General features: G+C 48.5%; 1 protein-coding gene across 6 annotated transcripts in view; it reads right to left on the bottom strand.

Moving 5' to 3' along the window:
* The window catches only part of ADD3 (adducin 3), a 1740558-nt gene that overhangs the window by 611141 nt on the left and 1108811 nt on the right, over nucleotides 1-20606 (bottom strand). The window lies entirely within an intron of this gene.

The raw sequence follows: 20606 nt of genomic DNA, 5'->3' as shown, positions 1-20606 counted from the left end.
GGGCGACGTGCGTGCTACTTTTATCACCCAATGACATCACCCTCGTCGATGTCCCTTGAGGGTCTCCGTCTCAACGCAATCCACGCAGGGCGCCCTTTGCCGAAGGTTTTCCGAAGCAGCCGAAGAAGGACGTGATATTCAAAGATGAGGAATACGTTGGAGGACACAATCCATTCGAAAAAGGTTTTTGGGATGGTAGAATTGCTAATGCGCAATTTGAAACCATGGAACTCTAGTAAGCCTGTTGTTAATAAAGACGTTGTCTGGTGTACTTCAATCCAGAATGCTACAACAGGGAAGCAGAGTTAAATCAAAGATAAGATTCTGAAGAGCCAAGAAATTAATAAATCCATTGGAGATCATCCAAGGGCGACTATGTGTAAACCCAAGATGATAAAAACAATCAATTTTCAGGTCCATCAAAGAAAATATAAACTTAAACCTACAAGTTAAAGGGAGATTTATGTCCAGCTATGGTAATAAAAGCATGCCCCCCACCCCCATTGTTGAAAAGCTCACTTTTCAAGTTTGTAAATGGATAATTTAAAGAAAACGCTGCGCCAACCACTCACAAATGCGTGGATCACTCCTCCTTAAAAAACCAACAAAAAACGACGGGCTTGTGCACCACAATGCCAGGTAACCATCAGCGCATAACTAATACATTTGTTTTATTAAAAATATGGGAGCATGTTGCGTACACACAAGTTAAAGCCCATTTGAATGACCAGGGAATCCTCAATAAATGGCAGTCCAGCTTCAGACAAGGCTATGGTAAAGAGACGGCCATGATTGATCTGAAGTCTAGGATCCTATGGCAGACGACAATGCTCATGCTTCTGGACCGGTGCGCAGCCTTTGACCTGTTGGACCATCAGTTGATGGTGGCCAGGTTAAGTGAAGTGGCGGTTTTTCAGAGAACGTTGTTGTGTGGATAGGCACTTTGAGTAATCGTTGGTGCAGAGTATACAGCAGGCTTACCCTCGGCCCTATACCACTTTTATGGTACCTTTCCTTTATTTGTTGGATGAACATGGGGTCGGCTTTAGATTGTAGTGACTGGCACATGGCATCCTTGCCATCTTGCACCAGGTTTTAAAAAAAAAAAAAAAAAAAAAAAAAAAGAAACACGTCCTCTGCTCGCCCCAGGAATGTGTTCCACTGCTAAGGTAATGACATCCCACAAGGTGTGGGTGTACTTGGCCAAGGCACAAGTAGCATGTATTGATTTGAGGGCCATACTACCAGCATTGAGAACAAGGTTGCCCCTCACCCCCAAAAGGTATCAATTCTCTCGTTTTCCCAATTCGGAGGGGTAGATGGATAGGCTGTGGCCTTTCAGGACGAAGTTGCTTCCTGCAGCAGCACCACCACCACTTTCTGGTGCAGGGTGCTTAAGACTTCTGGATCAATGGAGGCAACTCTAGATCCCTTTGGTAAATTCTTATTCACTGCATGTGTGCAGTCTGGCCTAAGCCCGTTCTCCAATATTCTAGTCCTCAAAGCCATATGAAAGGGCAATACAGCCTCTCTTGGGGGGCCACTCTCAAGGATGTAATTAAGATCATTATTTTCTATTATGGCCATTGGTTTTCCTGCAACCTAAATATTCAGACTTTACATCACTGCTGTGAGAAATCAGAAGGTGCCTCACCCGCTAGTCCCTGGAGATCAGTCATCCAGATGGCAGGACACTGCCATTGCTTTAGGATCCAGTTCGTGAGGGTGGACCTAGGTGAGGGGTCTTTGGGGAGTTGGAGTGGGACATCTGATGGCGAGACGCAGTATCCCCTTCCCTGTAACAGCTTTACCCCCATCCCACCAGGTAGGATGCTTAGGAACTCCAACCCCACCCCTTTCAAACAAACACTTTCTCACAGACAGCTCACAGAGAGAACAGACACCCGAGCCTACCCGACATGTCCCAGTAAAATGGTAAGGCAATTATTGATCATTAGACACCTTACTTCCATCACATTTCCCCCACACGAATTAAAGGCGTAGCACGAAAGCGCACACTGACCAAGGCAAAGCACATGAAGAAGCTGCAGTTCCAAGATGGCAGTTTCATGCAAGGCGAAAGACGGCAAGACTGAAGAGGATTACAAGGAGGGAAGTACCCTTGACCTTTTCAATGAAAGACAGTTTCAAGAACCTTCAAAAATAGGAAACACGACCAGCAATCAAGGCTGAATAATCCTGCATTGTGTGTCGGAGGTACACACGGGATCTCACATCGAAAGTCAAGGTGAGGAGACTTGTTTGCTGCCGTGGTACGGTCCTTGGCACCTACAACAAAGCAGCACCAGTGAAGTCCGCACAGTCGGTGATTTGGGGACACCGATACCAGACCGGTCTGTGTTGAAGCCAAGATTGCAAGTAGCAACATTGTATAGAGAAAACTGACGAGAACAGTGTATGAATCATATGTGGCAAGCAACAAAAATATAATTAAAACCGCAGATGAGTGACTGACCTTTGAATCCAAGATACGATACCGCAGACAGTGGTCTGGCACCACGTGGGTGCTCATTTGAAAGACTCCGTTAGATATCCAACTGAAAGGTGGCAAATGTTAAGAGGAAAGGAATTGTGAAATCGAAGTGGTCCTGCAACGGGTCAAGCCAAACCCTGTGCACATTCGAAAGTCTTCGATAGTTGATGCCAATTGAAATTTGGCCAAACCCGGCCAAAAGAGACCAATTTTGTAAAAAGGGATCTGAGCCCGGCTGAGGGGGATCCGAAGTGAATAGTAAATCACCTAAAAAGATTACTTGTGAAAGTCTGAAAGAGGGGAAAAAAAGGTATTGTTTATTTGGTCGCATCAGGCCCTCTGAACACAGAGACCTTGGTAGGCAAAGAGACTTGGGCACAGCAGGCCCCGATGCCAATGATTGAACTGTATATTCGTGCTAAAGAAGCCAGAGACTGTGCTATGCTCGAGGGAACTTGCTTGTCCTGTGCTGAAAACGGCAAGGAAGGGAGGCCAACGGCCTGAACATCCGTTTTGTGAACACTTTCTTTTTCGTAAGACGGTTTCCCACACTATTTGTATTTAGAGGTAAGGATTGGCAATAAGTTTATTAGTATAGACCCTTTTATTTTGACAAGACAACTAGGAATTTTCTTATTTGATAGCTGTAGGTTGCTCCCATCTGTAGATTTAGGATTAGACCGATGTTTTTCAAACCCAAGTTCAATAAACACCCTTGAACTGTGGTCACTTGTGTGTCTTACTGTTTATACAATGCCTTCCTTACAGTGCCCTGTAAGAAGAGTCAGAATGACCCAACAACTATGGGTTAGCAAAGTCAGTTTCAGGTGAAGTGTCTAGAACACTTGCCTCGTCAGATTCTTCATGTACATTGGTTGCAATGGAAGCCAAAAGGCACATCCTGATCCTCCTCTACAAAAATGGATCCTATGGTTCTGAAGGAAAAAAACAGATTTGGGTATAGGCTTAAAAGACTTGAGGCGGCAACCGCGGGTTTGAAAATATTCAAAGGCGAAGACAATAACGGCATTGATAGCATGGACGGTCTCACAGACTTTGATAGATGCTTCGAGGGCTCAGGTACATACACGTACCTTATCAGTAGCTGAGGAGGAACGTTTTGACTTCTGCCTGTGTTTTAAAGAGGACATCTTTGAAATGTTGATGAGTCTTTCCTCCCGGCTCAATGGCGCGCAAGAGGTGGACTTACAGGCGTCCTGTCGGTCTTGTGAGGCGCGGTGGACTTAGTAGATTTCTTAGGTTCTTTCTGATGGGCACTGCGATGCCTTTTGAAAGACTTCCAGCATTTTCAAAGGCAATCTTTCCCAGTCAGCTGGTGACACAGACTTTCTCTGGAAAGTGCCTGTTCTGTCAGGAGAGGAAGACGAAGACGACAACGATCTATGGAGTCGCTTCTTCGATTTTTTTTTGGGATTATTTATTTTATTTTTTTTTAATTGGAGGATGACTAGTGTTGAGACCTAGACCACGCTTTTGGCGTTTTGCATGGTTTTTGTCCACAGAAACATCCGTTGAGTTATCCAAAGAGGTCATTTTGGTGGGGTAACAGAAGAGGATTTTGAAAGGGTCCTACCTGCCACGAGTTTCCCCTTCCTCTATCAAGGCCTTCACAGTCATTGACCGACGGGAGCCACAATCATCAACTCTGGTCCACACCCAGGCACCACAACAGATTTGATGCGGTTCCGTTACGGACATTTTGGCTGCACAGTCGGAGCACCGCTTGAATCCCGTCTTCGGTCTTGACATCATTTGACTTAGATTGAAGAAACGCAGTTTTATTTTGCTGGAGCGAGTAATCCTCCAAAGCTTGCTAGCATGCGGAGGAACGGCGGCAATGGCGATGCGCGTACTACTTATACCAGCGTCGATTCACGGATGAGGATGGGACGGAGGTTGAGGGCCATGACTATGCTGCACGCCTCCCAATACTACAAAAATAAATCACAAGCAAGCTGCAAGCAGACTTGTATCAAAGATGAATAAGTGGGTGGACACAATCCATTTGAAACAGACATTTTTTGTGCACTGTGGAAATAGGTATGTGTAAGTATGTGTCTTTTAAATCCTCTAACCAACAAAATAAAAAAAAAAAAAAAAAAAAAAAAAAAAGAGGTACTAAAACTCTGGCCGATACTGAATGTCTGAATCCCTACTTCAATCCCCCAGATTTGCAATCAAAAGCGGGAAAACAACCTAAAAGACTCATTGATACATACCTATAAAGAGCCAGTTAGTCCATTACAGGCAACAATATGGAACCAAGAAAAACCAAGAGGGCAGGACCCATGTGGCACGTGTAGTTCCTGTGCAAGCACTATCAGAACTAAAGAGATTAACATTGGGTTAAAATACCCCTGGATAAAGAAGGATTTGACCAATTGTAACACGAAGAATGTCATTTATATCATAACCTGTCCTTATAACCTGCATTACATAGGGATGACAAAACGCCCCATTAGAACCAGGTTGGCGGAACACTGCTTATCTATTCGCACAAGAAAAGCAACAATGGTAGAACATTTTGTCAGCAAAATCCATGTCCCTGAGAATTTTACATGGTCCATCATTGAGAGAGTGAATGCTCCATCAAGAGGAGGAAACCTGCATGACCTACTATTTCGCCGTGACCTGCAATGGATATTTAGACTAAAATCAGATACAAGAGGCCTAAACGAACCGACATCTTGGCAAAGCCTTGCAACATTATGAAAGATGAACACAGTGAGGACATTGGGTCGACTATGTCAAGTTCCTTATGTAATTCGAACAGAGGACATGGGGTGTAGATGTTGCATTGGGATTTAGACACCTGAATAGCATCTAATCGTTAGACACCAGATCCAGTCAGCTAGAGATCAGCTGGAAATTAGGTGCAGTGTGGCCCACTGTAGAAGGGACAACAATGTAGTGTATAGAACCAGAGTCTAATTTGTGTTTTGTAATTAGGAATAAATTAGGAAAGCCACACATGGCGACACTCCCTAGGACACACCTCCAACCTACATTTTGCTTCAGCCACTGTGTAGAATCGAATTATACTCCATTTGTTATGGTTGACTGAGATCGAGTGATCTGCGCACATGCATGCCGTTTCATATTTTAGCAAATACGAATTTGGTGGTTGTCGGCCATCCTCCTAAATGGGAAGACACACTGGAGTTGTGGAGGTGAAGATACACATGTATGCGATTGTCGTAGGTGGACAACAGATGTGTAGCCTTGGCGACTACATTTTCCAGTGTTCGTGCGTCGGGCACCGCATGTGCATCGGTCGCTCCAAAATCAGTAAATACGCATGCTCCAATCAGGAAGCACAGGTATAGTAGATATCACGCGAGTTAGATCACTTGTTTATTTTTAAGCCGCGACACTATCGCGGCTCACACAATGGCTTGGGAGACGGTTTGCAGACAAGCTACAGATCCCACACAGCACAGAAATAAAGGTAACATTTAGAAACGAAAGAGACACACCACTTTCGGCTTTTTCTGTCTCCAGCAGGGTTGGCAAAACTGACACATTCTCGTTGTCTTTTGTCTTTCTCTCTTTTTCTGTGTATTGCCTGCACCTTATATAGTGTGTTGCTTTGGCAGAGACAACCTGCCAGTACCCAGCCGCCACTACCACGCCTGTATGACCCATATTTAAATGATAAAGACCTTGGGGCCAACAGGTTAGTTTAATTACTACTTTTTCAACCATTTCGTAGTGTGTCTGAATTTTTCTCACAAAGGTGTTGCCCGGTGTATAGACTTATGGTATTATGGTATTATACCCCTTTGTGTGCCACTTACCTGGTTTGGTTTACCTGTACCTCATTAACATACATAACCAGAGCTATGTTGGTACCTTTTCGTTCATATGAACTTTGCCTGAAGTAATTTAAGAGGTAATGAAAGTTATGTCATAAAAAACGGATACCACAAAGTAGTAATTGACCCAAATCCATTGCATGGTCTACTATTAAGGTATCCTATGGATACATTGGATTAATAGTGATATCTGCAGTAGAACTGAAGTCTACACGTGAATCACCAAGGACCTTCCTAGGCAGAGAAGACAGAGTGGAGGGCAAGATACCTACCACATCAGGCTATAAATAGTTACTATATAGAGCCAGAACTTCTCTCATGAATGTTCCTCCTCTCCTTTCCTCCTCCCCATTCCCGCTCTGTATTCATACAGTTTGGTCCATTTGGATGAAAAGAAGCTACAGTCAGCCTCAAAAAATTCCGACAGCAATACAAGTGGTTAAAGCCCTGATGAAAGTGGTCTTTTACCACAGAAACCGGTCGGCTTATCATAACACTGCACTGGCACACTGTAATGCAATGTGCCAGAGTACAGTGTGATCTATCCTAAAGAAGTGAAGAATTGATTTAGGATCACCACTGTGTATTAAACACACAGAAAAACAGAGAAACTGTGTTAGTTTATCAACAGCAAGAAAAAAAAAAACAAAATGAAAAAGAAGTAGATGAGGACTGTAGGCCCCAACTATACCAAGTATTCCCACCCCCCAGAAGACAAATCTACCAGGGATGAGTGGGGGTCTTTAACTAAAAAAACCTGCCCTCAAATGAAACTGAATAAAGTCAATGTTTTTTTCGTTCTGAGGACAGCCTTTTATGACAGATGAATAGTTTTCCCAAAAATGTTTTTATTCATAAAAATTTCGCAAGAATAAAATTGCCCAAATCCTATTGTGAAGACAAGTTATTAAAGGGAGGATTTGGGTCCTGACCACCCTCATGGTCCAGCACGTGGATATCTTTTAAATCCACAGCACACAGTAAGTCTCCCCGATAAAGGGTAGATCGAATTAGAGTTTGCGTTACCATCTTGAATTTCTCTTATTTGTTTCTAATGCGCAATAGCCCGCAGGCATCATGGCTCAACAAACACAGGATTTAAAGGACAGGGCGAGAAAAACAAGGGCAAAACAAATTACCCAAACAAAGTTTTCAGCTTCCTTCTAAAAGTAGTTGGTGGTTCTTCCTTGCGAAGACTTTATGGAAGAGCGTTCCAGGCCATAGCGACTTGACTGGGAAGGAGCTACCCTTTCCTCTTGTTCACCTCACCCAAGGGACTGAGTAGGTTTGCTGAACTAGAACATAATGTTGCGCTTGGTGTATGCCTAATTAACATTTGTTTAAGTTATGTTGGAACCTTACCAAATTGGCACTTTTGAGTCAATGTGAGGATCTTAGAAAGGATCCTCTCTGCAACAGGCAACCAGTGAAGCTCCCTTCAGTAACTGGATACATGCTCTTTCCTGGGGATGAACAACCTGGAGCCTGTGTATACTCTCCTTACTCGCACCCTACCCCACAAAGGGCATTGCAATAGGCCAGGCGTGGCATAATGATTGCTTGTACCAGGGTTACAGTTTTTTGCGGGAAACCCGTGTATTGGTCGTAGTATTTTTAGATGTATTGGTATTGTTGACTAGGTTGTTTACGTGAGCATCAGCGCTCATAGAGGCCTCGAATACTGTACCCAAGGTTTTGCATGTTTTCACGACTGGGCTAGTATTGCAATCTATCAGGAACTCAGTATGCTTGACCCAGTTTATTTCTTACCTAATTTGTGCCAAAAATCATGAGTTCAGTTTTTGAACCATTGATACACACCCAGTTTTTAACAATCAATTCATGGATGAGTAGATGGAGGTTAGGTTTGCTAAATCGGTATAGTCCCCACTGAGGTACATTAACAACGCTAAGTCGTTTGCATAGCTGGTAAAATGCAGACTCCTAGCTTTGAGTTGGTCACATAATGGCTTTATATTATAGATTGAAAAGGGCTGGTGCAATACATGACATTTGTAGAACTCCATATTTAATGGGGGCTCTTAGCCCAACAGATTTTGGAGTGTCTTTCACTAAGGAATAGGTCTATCCACACGACATCACTAGAGCAATTCCCGGTGGAGGCCAAGGTATTGAGCAAGTAAGTGATCCAGCAAGTCAAAAGCAGCTGACCAATCTAAAAGAATCAGCAAGCCAGTTTTACTTCCTTCCAGTCATTACAGCATTTGTGATTGTAGGTTTATCAAAGCATTCTCAATCCCGTAGTGCCACCTAAAACCTGAACGAGTAGGGGCAAAATAGCAGATGCCTCAAAAAGGCCCTGTAATGACTAGTAGCGACCTTGTCCAAGATTTTGAGTAGGAAAGGCGTATTAGTAATGGGTCTTGGGTTGCCAGGGTCTTTAGGATTGAGGCCAGGCTTCTTGACCAGGGGTGTATCTACCGCCTCCTTAATGGTTTTCGGTACGCTCGTGTCAGGTGGAGGCGTTGACGAATCTAGTCAGGAACTTAGCAAATAGTTTATTACTGGCTAGGATCACTTTGGAATGCAGCAAATCTGAGCAGGACGTGGGTCTCAATTTTGCTAGGGTTTCTTCAATTTCTTTACAAGAGATGTTTTGAAAAGAACAACCTGGGTCCAAGTCTTCCTTCCTGAGACCCGGTTCAGAGGCTTGATCAGGAGGAACCTCTAGTTTGGTGCGGCAGGCTTGGATCGCATCACGTGGCAAGACTTTATCCCCAAAAGCTTTCTGGACGTTGTCACAGACCGTAGGGTCTGGGGAAAATGACTGGGAAAGGGGTGGTGGTTTCTCCCCACCCCCCCAATTCCTGTATATTTGAAACAGCTTACGAGAACTGTTTCCTGCATAGAAAAAAAAAAAGTGTTACGAAGATCTTAGTTTTATACATTTTTTCTACATGTTTTCACTTCCCCCATTTTCCACCAATGTGTCTTTAGCCCAGATTCCTTCCGCACGTCTTTTCCCCTTAAGAAGGTTGGGGTTCAGGGGAGAACCAGATCTGTTAGGTCGATCCAGACTGATAGTGGTCTAAGGGGGTCTTTCTTCTAATAGAATGGATAGATGGTGTTTGTAAACCTCCAGTAAGTGACAAGGGTGATGCAGGTCAGAGGAGGCTGCCACGATTGCCACTGATATGAAGCCCTTTCTGGTGACAAGTTATTAAAATTTCCATTTAGATTTTTCTTGGGAGGAGATCTAATGGGCCCGTTGTTCTAGGGAGGTCAATCCTGCAGCTTAAGATTCCCATGGTCTGACCAGATACAAGGCTCAGTATCCACTGCACCAGTAAGTATGTTGCGAGCTGCCACCCAATCGAGGGTGTCCCTTTATGTTGGCTCATGATTTATTACATGGATGTTTACATTGGCATGGTGAAGCTCAAGTTGTATAGCTTCCTTGTCTTTAGGGTCCCCTTTCCAACTGTAAAGATCACCTAAAAGGATGGTTTAGGATTTTGGGCAGTCCAGTGCTTTTTGTAGATTCAATAAATTTTCACTGAAGTCAGATGGGGGACGGTAGATGAGGATAAAGTGAATACAGGTTTTGTTTGTTGTAGTCAGTTTGGCATGGGAGATTTCACAGTTGGTACATTTTATGTTGGGCTCAAAAAGACCAAGTTCTTTCTTACTTAAAATAGCCACCCCAATCCCTAGCCCATGTAAGGAACAAGTTACTTACCTGTAACTGTTGTTCTCCAGCATGGGTCTGGCATGGATTCACATGCTCATGAATATTCCCCGTCAGGCTGGGAATACTCGGTAAAGAAAAAACCAGTATCAGTTTCGTTTCTGATCTGTCTTTCGCAGTAACAACCAATCACTGGTCTCTGCGTCATACTGACCACAGCCAATGACTGCCCTCTACCTAAGCACCGCCTCTGGCAGCCATCTTCAGATTTGGAAGCACGTGAAGTGGCAGTATGACCAAGTGAAGAGCCGCAGAGGGGTAGGCGGGAGGGTTCGCATGTGAATCCATGCCAGACCCATGCTGGAGAACAACAGTTACAAGTAAGTAACTTGTTCCTTCTCCAGCATGGGGTCTGGCATGGATTCACATGCTCATGAATAAAGTATACATAGCAGTACACACATGCACAACCACGGGAGGTGGCAAAGGCTCAACATTAAGCATTACATCAAACTCAACATTAAGCATCTTACCTCCTCACCAGGCTCACCTAAGGCGAACAGGTTGCGCAGCACTGCTTGGCCGACCCTGGACTCCTCCCTGGAATCCCGATCGACGCAGTAGAATCTCGTGAAGGTGTGCGTCGACCTCCACGTAGCAGCCCTGCATATGTCCAGCAGGGGCACACCAGAAAGGAACGCCGTGGTAGCTGCGATCGCTCTGGTGGAATGGGCTCTCGGACGGCCAGGCAGCGGTCGGTTTGCCAACCGATGACAGTACATGATACAGCCGGAGAGCCATCTGGAAATGGAAGCCTTCGAGAGAGCCTTCCCCTGATTGACAGGTCCAAAGTTCACAAAGAGTTGTGACTTCTTCCGAAAACACTTCGTGCGGTCCACGTAGAACTTCAGCGCTCTAGCCACATCCAGCGAGTGCAAAGTCCTCTCAGCCGGCGACGAAGGCGACGGGAAGAACACAGGCAACACCAAGGGTTCGTTGAGATGGAAGTCCGACGGTACCTTGGGCATGAAGGAGGGGTGCGTCCTGAGCACTACCCTCGTGTCGTGAAAAGTCAAGTACGGGGCCTTGCAGGAAAGGGCCTGGATCTCTCCCACCCGTCGTGCGGAGGTGATGGCCACAAGAAACGCTGTTTTCCACGACAGAAACTTCAACGGGGCCGAGTGCAGAGGCTCGAACGGAGGTCCCATGAGCTTGGTCAGCACCACGTTGAGCTCCCACGCCGGGGCCGGCGCCTTCACCGGCGGGAACGATCTGAACAGTCCCTTCATGAACTCTTTCACCAGACGATGAGACCACAGGGACGACCGGCCCGTGGTTCTGGTGTATCGGGAGATCGCAGCAAGATGAATCTTGATGGACGCGTGTGCCAGTCCAGCTTTGGCCAGCGTCAGCAGGTACGGCAGTACCTGGGGAGCCGTAATCCATAGAGGGTTAATCTTCTGTGCGTGGCACCAGACAGAGAACCTCTTCCATTTGTGTCCGTAGCATTTAAGAGTCGAGGACGCCCTGGCCTTTGCAAGAACCTCTCTGCAGTCGGCCGGTATGTCGTATCCTCCAACCTCTAGCGCTGCAGGAGCCAGGCCTGCAAGTTCAGCAATTTCGGGTCGTGGTGGAGGATGGCGCCTCCTTCCCTGGAGAGTAGATCCGCGTCCACCGGCAGCTTGATTGGCGGGGACGCTGACAAATCCAGAAGGTCCGGGAACCATATCTGCCTCGGCCACGCAGGTGCGACGAGGATCATCCTGCACCGTGACCTCTTGAGCTGGTTGACGAGCCGGATTAGCAGTGGCAAAGGAGGGAACGCGTAGAGGAACAGGCCCTCCCAGGGGAACGAGAAAGCATCGCCCATGCTCCTCGCCTGGGGAAACCTGCTGGCGAACCTCCGGCACTTGGAGTTCGTCGTCGTCGCGAACAGGTCGATCTGGGGTGTGCCCCACCGTCTGAAGAGGCGATCCCCTAGATCCTGCCGTAGTTCCCACTCGTGGCACGAGCGCAGCTCCCTGCTGAGTGAGTCGGCGATGGTGTTTTTTATCCCTGCCAGATGAAACGGCACCAGAAACATCCTTTGGGCGACTGCCCAATGCCACAGGTCCTGCGCCTCCTTGGACAGTGCTGGGGACCTGGTTCCGCCCTGTTTCCTGATGTAAAACATGGTGGTGGTGTTGTCGGTGAAGATCCTCACCACCTTGCCCTTGAGGGACGGAAGGAAGGACCTGAGGGCCCAGAACACTGCACGGAGCTCCAGGACGTTGATATGGAGGAACTTCTCCGTCGGGAGCCAGAGGCCTCTCGCGTGCAGATTTCCGGAGTGCACTCCCCACCCTTCCAGGGAGGCATCCGTGGTCACTGTCTCCTGGTGGTCTGGGGTCTGGAAGTCCATGCCCGCCGTCAGATGCGCGCGGGTGCCCCACCACCGGACCGCTCGGCGGAAACTCTCGTCGAGTGTGATCCTCTCCTCAAAGCCGCCCGTCGTTTGGATCCAGCGCGCGTCCAGAAACTCCTGCAACGGGCGCATCCGGAGCCTGCACATGGGAATGAGGTAGATGCAAGAAGACATCATTCCGAGGAGGGACTTGATGGACCTCACCTTGGCCGCGTCGGAAACCAACATCCGCTGTACCTTGCCCAGGATGGACCTGGTCCTTTCCTCCGACGGGGAGGCCAGAAGGGACACTGTCGAGCTTCGCTCCGAGAAACAGTGCGTTTTGCGCGGGTACCAGGTGGGACTTGGCGTAGTTCACGGAGAATCCCAGGTCCGTGAGAAGTTGGACGGTCCTTGCCGTGTGCTCCACGGCGAGCTCCCTCGTCTTGGCTCGGATGAGCCAGTCGTCCAGGTAGGGGTAGACGTGGATTCCCTCGCGGCGCAGCTGCGCCGCCACCGGTGCAAGGCACTTGGTGAATACCCTGGGTGCCGACCGTAGTCCGAAGGGGAGGGCTTTGAACTGGTAGTGACGCCCTTGGACCACAAACCTGAGGAATTTTCGGTGCCCCTTTAGGATGGGAATGTGGAAGTAGGCATCCTCCAAATCCAACGACGACAGGAAGTCTCCTTCCTCCAGCTGCCCCAGGACGTGCTGGAGGGTGACCATCCGAAACTTCTGCGCCTTGATGAACTTGTTCAGACGTCGCAGGTCTAGGATGGGGCGCCATCCTCCCGTCTTCTTCTTCACGAGGAAGTATCTCGAGTAAACTCCGGAGCCCCGAAGCCTCTTTGGGATGAGTTCGATGACGCCCTTCCTGAGCATCGCCTTTACCTCCAGGAGAAGCCGAGGGACGTGAAGCTCTTTCCTGGCCACGGGGGGGACGCGCGGGCACCTTCTTTGAAACTTGAGCGCGTGGCCCCGGGCTAAGGCGTCCAGCACCCAACGGTCGGTGGAGATGGACTCCCACACGCTGACGAAGCTCGCCAGCCGGCCTCCCACTGGGGTGCTTCGGTGGGGGCCCGACCCCACGGCCGGTTCAATCCTGTTTCGACGAGGCTTTGCCGCCTTGACCTCCTTGGCGACGACGGCGGGGTCCGCCAGACTTGCCTCGTCCTCTGTAGGCCTCCTGAGACGACGAGCGGGCCGCTTGACGGTAGGTGGAGAAACCGCCGCCGGAACCTTTGGAGGCGCCCTTGCCTCCGCTGCTCTGAAAGGGCGTCCGTCGTTGCTGCAGAACCCCAAGGGCCCGGGCCGTCTCAGTGTCCGTTTTAATGGCCTGAAGGGAATCGTCCACTGTTTTCCCAAACAGGTTGTTCCCATCGAACGGCATGTCCAGGACTCTGGTCTGTACGTCTTGACGGAAGTCCGTAGCCTTAAGCCATTCACGCCGCCTAAGGCACACGCCGTTGCCCAACTGGCGAAACCCAGTGTCGGCGATGTCCGTCGCAATAGTGATGGCGTGGTCCGACGCCACCTCGCCTTCCTGTAGGATCTCCAGGGCATCCGCCCTCTTGTCGTCCGGTAGGAAGTCCAGCAGGGGAGCCAGTTTGTACCATAGCTCCCTGTCGTAGCGGGCACGATAGCCAAGGCGTTGGCCGCTTTAATCGTCGTCGCTGCAGACGAGATGACCCTGCGTCCCATAGCGTCCAATTTCTTTCCCTCGCCGTCCGGTGGGGAAGTCGATGTGGAGGCCGCACCCCCCCCCGCTTTCTTCCTGGCCGCCGCGGAGACGACGGAGTCCGGGGTAGGCTGCGCCCGGAGGCACAGGGGGGCCGCGTCCGGGACCCGGTACTTCCTCTCGTACCGGTCTCTTCTAGCTGGCGTCGTGGAAGGGTTCTTGAGGAGGGCGAGGCCCTCATCCCAAATGTCGTCCAGTAGAGGCACCGCGAGGACCGTCTTCCTCTTGGCCTCGCGCCGTTGATAAAGGAATCCTTCCTTTTTCTTCTCCTCAGGGCAGAGTTGGAAAAGCTCGGATGCCCTGGCGATCATGGAGTGGAACGATCCAATCTCGTCGGGCGGAGAAACCCTGGTGGGAGGTGACGACGGTAGATCCTCGTCGTCCGTACCCGTCGCTGCCGTGTCAGTCCCCGTATCATCCCCTCGGGTGGACGGGGAGGAGGGCTGGACGGGGCACGACGGCTGAAAAGGAGGTAGAGGGTGAATCCTTCTTTTCTTGGGTGGGGGAGCACCAGAAGGTCCCGGTTAAGGATCCCCCGACGGGAGAGGTTCCTCCGTCGGCAACGGTAGTCTCGTCCTTATCTCTGAACATAAGGACTGTATAGCCAACAAAATGGCCGCCGAGTTGTCTTGCGGCACTGGCAGAGGGGAATCCGACGGGCGATCAGGAGCCCCGTCGGCACCCTCGACGATGTCGTCGTCACCTGCGTCGGGATCTATCCCGACGGGCCGGTCTTCTTCCACGCCAAGGCCGTGGCTTAAGACCTCAATCAGCTCTTCCTCTGAGGTTGAGGCCGAATCTACGACGACGCCCTGCCCCCCCCTTTTTCTTCCCCGCCAGGGGTTTCACGGGGGTCCTATCGATGGGCACAAAAGAGGACTCCCTCCGAGGTGGCAGGGAGACTCTGAGCCCCGAGGTCGCCACCACTGGTGTAGCCTCCACAGGCTGAGCCAGGGCCGCCGCGACAGTATCGATAGAGGGCTTGGCCGGATGGATTAAGGCCTTCACCACCTTAGGTGCGCTCACCGCCTTATCCTTGAGGGGTGGGGGGGGGGGACACTGCCTCGCTCCCCCTCCGATGGGGCCTTCGAGCTCGACCGGGGCCTCTCCAGGAGCTTCGCCGGGTGCTCGCCCTTCCTCTTACCCGACACAGAGCGTTGGCTCGTGGTTGAAGGTGCCGGGGAGGGTGCGCCCTGCCTGGTGCCCGTAGAGCCCGACCGTTCGGCGCTCCCGGTGCCAGCGGACTCGCGGTGCTTGGCCTTGTGTTGTGTTTGGCGTCCTCAAAGGTCTTAGAATACCGCTCGGATTTCTTCCTCTTCTTCTCGCCTGACGGGCTCTTCCCTTCCAGCCAGTTGGCGAGACGTTGATGGCGGTCCTTCATGGTCCGCTCCGGCATATTGCCGCAAAACGCACAGTCCTTCTCCACGTGCGTCTTGTCCTCATGTAAGCAGTAGAGACAAAAGGAGTGTTCGTCCTCAAAGACATTCTGCAGCTGGCATCCAGGGCAGATCCTGAACAGCTTTCCGGGCGTCGAGCTTCCCTTCTCCTGGGCCATGTCCGGGCCTGAGAAACTGCTGGAGTCCTCCAAAAGCGTAGCTCGACGAGATCTTCACCCTTGAGGGGCGCAGACGAATCAGACACGGGTCCCCGTTGATCGGATGGAGAGTCGGTGGAGCTTGAGGCTCTTTTGACCAAAAAAACGAAGTTTTTTGAGAAAAAATGTGAAAAAAATAGCACTAACGCTCGAGAGCAATAGCACGAGGATCCCAACACATGAACGTGCGGTAAAAATCTGAAGATGGCTGCCAGAGGCGGTGCTTAGGTAGAGGGCAGTCATTGGCTGTGGTCAGTATGACGCAGAGACCAGTGATTGGTTGTTACTGCGAAAGACAGATCAGAAACGAAACTGATACTGGTTTTTTCTTTACCGAGGATTCCTAGCCTGACGACGGGGAATATTCATGAGCATGTGAATCCATGCCAGACCCCATGCTGGAGAATTGTTTTTTGCACAAAATGCTGTAGCCCTGCGGAGTGGCCAAGGCAATTGCTGGACCGTTTTCTTTTTGCAACAATGTTTCCGTGAGGAACAGGTCATCTAACTGGGTCTCTAAAATGTGATAGTGAATTTCCAGTGCATGTTTTGGCACCAAACGTGTATTGATTAGGACAAATTTTCAACACACGCACAGCCGTGCACCCAATGCAGCCCCAACCACACCAGCGCTGACGTGCAGTCAACGGAAACAAATGCCAACCGGTGCTAGCAGGGAAATGTACTACAGTGGTACGTCCCGTTATTAGCCATGCAGAGGCTGCAAGTCATGGCAATTCAGGACCATATGCTTGAGGGCCACACAGGATTTTCCAACTTGGGTGGCAGAAATAAATGTGAAAACTAGTTAGCCTTGAATAGAAAACAAATTAAATATCTGAATTTTGACTTTGAAATGACACTAGCACACACAAAAAATTAACTGACAAGTATCAGCGTTCACTTTAGGAGGCACGCAAGTCTTTTAAGGCTCAATAAATGGTAAGTAGTAGTTCAATAACAGCTGTATAGCACTCTGCAAACTAAATCTCTAAAGGGAGAGGATTACTGAGGAAGGCTAGATCCAATACTGTCCGCAGGCCAGCCTGTTTTCTCTTTGGAACATTAAGGCGGCAAGAGTATCACTTTGTCTACAGCATTGATATGCAGCAGATTGATGACCAACAGGAACAGGGCCTTTGAACCTACTTGGAGGGAAGGAGATGAAGGTGGTTAAGGAGGAATTGTTAATTGGTAGCCTCGACAGACCACCGCGATGATGCAGGAATCCTTTGAAATGAAACGCCAGTTAAGGTGGATCTCTGAAACTCTGCTGCCCACTGGTGACTAGTGGATCCGGACAGATGCCTCTGTTTTTTGGTGTCTGTAGAGGATGTAGTGGCAGGAGAGAAGAATCCCTTTGTGTCAGGTCTCTGTTGCTTGCGCCTTTGTCGGCTAGGTTATCTAGCCGACTACCTTTTCTGTCTTGGTAGCCACCAAAACGTTTTGACCTGAAATCCAGTCCAGATTGTATGGACTACTGAAAGGATTTTTGTGGGGCCTTAGTAAAGACCAAGGATTTTGTTAGGGTAGACATTTTCTTTTTGGTTAGCTCATCTGTAGATTAATGAAACAAATCTGTTCCCTCGAACGGAAGATCCAGGATTTTATTTTGTACGCCTTTATTGAAAGGAGTCGATCTGGCCCAAGCTGTACAGTGCATGTTGGCTCCCAAGCAAACTGCTTTTTAGGCTGCAGCAATGTTATGGATTGAGGAAAAGTCTTGGGCTACCAGTTTGGCCTCAGGGAGTCCATATTTAAATGCTGCAACCACCATGAGGCAGGAACTGTTGGAAATCAACAATCTCCCTCAACTGTTTAACAGCCGATAGCATAGCGTCACAGTTAGCCTGGTGAAGGTGCAGTGCTGCATTGGAATACACCTTAATAGCTTTCAAAGGTTTGTCCTCCTTTAAAAAGGTGTGTAAGCGATTGCGCCGTAGGTGATGCCGACAATTTAGGAAAAAAAAGGAGTAGCTGCTGCCACTACCGAAGACTAGGGCTGAGAAAAGCATGACAAACGAGCAGTATCCGACTGCAGTTGATCCATGGCTTCCACCTTCTTGCTGACCGATTGGACTTTTCCATAATGTTTTCCGCCTTAGCTAGAATATCTTTTCCAAAAAGATCTTCTTGACCGGTCTTGATGCTCAAGAGACAAAACCGAGCACACCTGGTTGAGAAGAAATTTCCTCTGGCATGGGTAGGCACAGACATTCCTGAACCCCCACATTCTGTCATGGAAACACTTAGCAGATAGACACATCCTTCTGATAGACGTCCTCAGTTACAGTCATATCCAAAATAACTGGATCCGAAGAGGGTACATTGGCACCAGGAGTTTGCTGGGGTGCCCGTAGCCATAGGTTGAAGATTCCTCCCCACCCCCTTGCTCCGGACTCCATTGTAGCATTTGGGCCAGTTGTGATAGTGTGAGTAAGTGGCATGGTAGGGTGAGAGGTTAGAGCTGAAGGCCCAGGTGTTTGCAGTATTGGTGTCTGGCAAATAGGTTGATGTTGTACAGGCTGCTGTGGCATAACCTTATTAGAATTTGAACATAACGCGCCACAGCCTCAGAGTGCATTATCCTCTGAAACCGGTCAAAACATCTGCCCTATGAGGATGACGACGATGTGGTTGGTGTCCAGATTGATGTGGGGGTAGGATACAGTATGGGGTGTCGTGGAGGTGCACCCATGGGCAATGCCACATACCTCATTGACTAGGATTGAATAGGATGTCGCCCACAAAGTCAGACCAGTCCACCTGTACCACAGCCCCCTTGCTAATTGTGTGGGGCGTAGGGGTGCAGGGTGACCGGAGGCGGCAGTTATTGTGCAGAACTTGTGGAATCTGAAATGAGATTCGGAAAATACTTCTGCAATATGAGTAAATGCCACTGAGGCATTCTTACGTTTGAAAGGTTGTTGTGCTGCCATCTGGGGGGGCCTGTAATGCATCTGAGTGGAGTCCTGTGAAAGTTTAGTTCAAGGACTCAGAGCCGCCTTACCAGAGAAACCATGATGCACCTTCAATGAGGCACCAGGAGGTTTGCTCAAGGTGGAGCTCTGTGCTTAAGACCATGGAGGAATCATCTGAGCGAGCTACCGTAAAAGTTTGGTGAACCTGGGGCTCAGGGAGCCCGGTAGATTCCAGATGCTGAGGAGTCACCTCGGGTCCACCAGACCTGGTACTAGGCCCTGAAGGATCCTCGGTTCACACGCCAGTGAAGGCCTTGGGGCGAGCACTGGTAAAGCGGTGGCTAGCCGCTGAAGAACCTACGTTCCTCCCGTCCAAATGAACATGGGTGCCAAAGTATTAGCAGAAACCCTTACTTATGAGCGACCTCTTCTGCGGTCGACAACTTCACCGATATGCATAGAGGAGTCATTTTGAAAATATCTTCCCAATTTAGAAGTCTTCGGCACAGCACGCAAGGTAAACAAGCATGACAGGAATTACATTCTACCTAACTGTTAGGGAGCTAGTCATTCCAGGCACAAGCTATGTGAATCTGCTGCTGCGTAATGCTTACCACTTGACGTGCATGATGAAAAAACGGTTACAACTCACATAAAAGGATTAAATGGTGTTGCATTGACATGCGGAAAACAAAAAAAATGAACTAGAAAAAATATGCAGGAAAAAATCACTGCGTGCCATGCAAGGCATCCAGTCAAGGCAGAAAAAGGACTAACCGGGGTTGCTGGTGGGTGGCGGTCAGCGTGGGCTAGCCACGCCATCACTGCACAATAGAAATGACTTTTTACGGTGCGAAAAAAGTGCTCTGGTGCCATGCCCTAGGAGGATTCCCAGAAGTATGGAGGAAAAGGGACGGGACGTTGGAGTAATGTAATGTTGATTTATACCTTGCACCGCTGCCATTTTTATGGTCTCCAAGCGCTCTATGACTAGTCACTTATTTATGGGGCAATAGAAAGTGTGGGACATTTAATTTATAAAATACATTGTGGGCAGAATCAATTCCAAGAACTTCTACTTTTCATGGATAAGTCACTGTGAGATAGAATTATTTGCCGAAGATCACAAACTCCAGTTAAGTGGTGATGCAGGAATTTGAGCCTAATCTGAAACATCAAATTTTGACCACCTGCATCTTCCAGGTTCTAGTCTGTAGAAAGATGTTTGTCTTTCAATAATACTCTATACAAAAATGTAAACAATTAAGCCGCTCCACATTACTAGCTTTGTTTTCCCCATCTTGAACAAAAGCCTGAATGTATTAGAATGCAAAGCATTGCGAGACTAAATTACTAAGTTTTGTAAATGTACCTTCAAGACTTAGTTGCAGCAAGATATGTTGATGAGGTGCCCTGGTTTAGTCATAGGTTTACAAAAGGCATTCAATTAAAGACTGAAGTGGGTTGGCAGGGCCTCTATGTGCTAGAGTAGGAAAGGCCGTTAAAGTGTAACAATCCTGTGCAACATGGTACTTTGGCACCGACACCCACCTGTCCATCACCTGTTGCTTGCCTCATCTCAGCATGTGTGTATGAACAGAAGCAAAGAGCCTTGGAGCATGAATGCAGATGATATAGCAAATACAATGTTACATTGTTTTTATTTGTAAAAGAAAAGTATTTGGCAGTGGTCGGGCCATCTAGACCAAGTGTGGCAAATTCCAGGCCCATTTTAATTTTTTGGGGCCAAGTGAATTGGTGGTCACAAAAATAGCTAAAGGTTTGCTACAATTTCTCAAAACATCACATGTCCAATTACAAATATTTTATTTTACAAAAAAGTATGCAAGACATTGTGCAGTGCCTTATTTGAATAGCCAGGAAGACAGCACGAGGGCACAAATATGTATTCAGCAAAATCCTTTTATTTAGGCAGTTAGGCACATGGCTATTTTGAGATACATTTATTTTTGGTGGTGCATGCATTCAT

The sequence above is a fragment of the Ambystoma mexicanum genome, chromosome 8, assembly GCF_040938575.1.
Source record: "Ambystoma mexicanum isolate Mex_15411 chromosome 8, UKY_AmexF1_1, whole genome shotgun sequence".
Taxonomy (NCBI): domain Eukaryota; kingdom Metazoa; phylum Chordata; class Amphibia; order Caudata; family Ambystomatidae; genus Ambystoma; species Ambystoma mexicanum.
Note: the sequence above shows the minus strand (reverse complement) of the source record. Positions and strands in the feature narration are given on the sequence as shown.